The following is a 1,290-nucleotide window of genomic DNA, read 5'->3' on the forward strand; positions in this document are numbered from 1 at the left end:
CTACCCTGGAAGGATTATTTCCCTCCAAAACCCAAGGGACTGGATTTGTTTATTTAATGGTTATGAAACCTCTTAGACGAAGGACATAAGCAAAGAGGTAATTGGGGCTGTCAGGACTGCTGGGATTTCTCCAACTCCACAGTCTTTTCAGGATACAGCGTTAGAGATTCCCACACTCAAGGGAGCAAAGACTTTCTTCTGGAAGTTGAGGACCGGGCAGTGAATCAATTCACAGATGTTCTGGAGCAACGTAAACACGGTCTATCCTGATCCACTTGGTAGTTCTAAGGTGGTCGCTGTGTGCTGCCAAGTTGATTCCAACTCATAGTGACCCTATGGCAGAGGAGAACTGTGTCCACAGGGTTTCCTGGGCTGCAAATATTTACAGGAGGAGCCCTGGTGGAGCAGTGGTTGAACATTTGGCTACAACTGAAAGGTCAGTGGCTCAAACCCACTAGTTGCTCTGTGGGAGAAAGATGTTACAGTCTTGTTTCAGTAAAGATGACAGCCTTGGAAACCCTATGAGACAGTTTGGTTTTGTTTTTAATTTTTTATTGTGATTTGAGTGAACATTTACAGAATGGTTTTCGATTCAACTGCCTATACAGGTTGTTTGGTGACACTGATTGCAGTCCCCACAATGGAACAGCACTCTTCCCACTTCCTCACTGTGGTTATCATCAAATGCTGCCCTTTGATCTCTTATGGCTGGTTGTTCTAAGGACTGTGTACCTCCCTAGTGTTACTGTTTACCCCATAAGCCTATCTATTGTTTGGCTGAAAGTTGAGTAGGGGTGGGGAGCTGGTGGGTAGGGATGGGTGGGGAGCTGGTGGGTAGGGGTGGGTGGGTGGGGGTTGGGTCAGTAGGTGAGTTAGTTCCATTCCAGGCTTGAAGAGAAAGGGCCATAGGCTCAGGGCTTCCATAAATCTCTATCAAGGGTATAATTCTATTCTGTATTATAGGGTCTCTCTTGACGTGATGGTAATGGGTTTGGTCTTGGTTTTGATCTTTATAAGAGCACATCACCAGGTCTTGGCTCCCACAGAGCACTGGGTGGGGTCGAACCACTAACCCTTCAGTTAGCAGCTGAGAGATTAACTACTGTGCCATCAGGGCTCCTTAGTTCCAAGGGTATTAGGACTTAGAAAACATTCATGCCCCTATTAAAATCCAAGCAAATATTATTAAAATGTGGATGAAATGGCAACCACCTGAGAAATGTCTAATATAAGGTACACGTGAAGCCAATGTACTAGAGATGCAAATAAATACATAAATAAACAAACCAG

At 44.9% G+C, this 1,290-nt stretch overlaps 1 protein-coding gene across 1 annotated transcript in view; it reads right to left on the reverse strand.

Moving 5' to 3' along the window:
• Positions 1–1,290, reverse strand: part of EYA2 (EYA transcriptional coactivator and phosphatase 2) — a 255,369-nt gene that overhangs the window by 128,950 nt on the left and 125,129 nt on the right. The gene's annotated exons all lie outside the window — the stretch shown is intronic.

The sequence above is a fragment of the Orycteropus afer genome, unplaced genomic scaffold (genome assembly GCF_000298275.1).
Source record: "Orycteropus afer afer isolate SDZICR_OR568_19922 unplaced genomic scaffold, OryAfe1.0 scaffold00049, whole genome shotgun sequence".
In the NCBI taxonomy this organism is placed as follows: Eukaryota; Metazoa; Chordata; class Mammalia; order Tubulidentata; family Orycteropodidae; genus Orycteropus; species Orycteropus afer.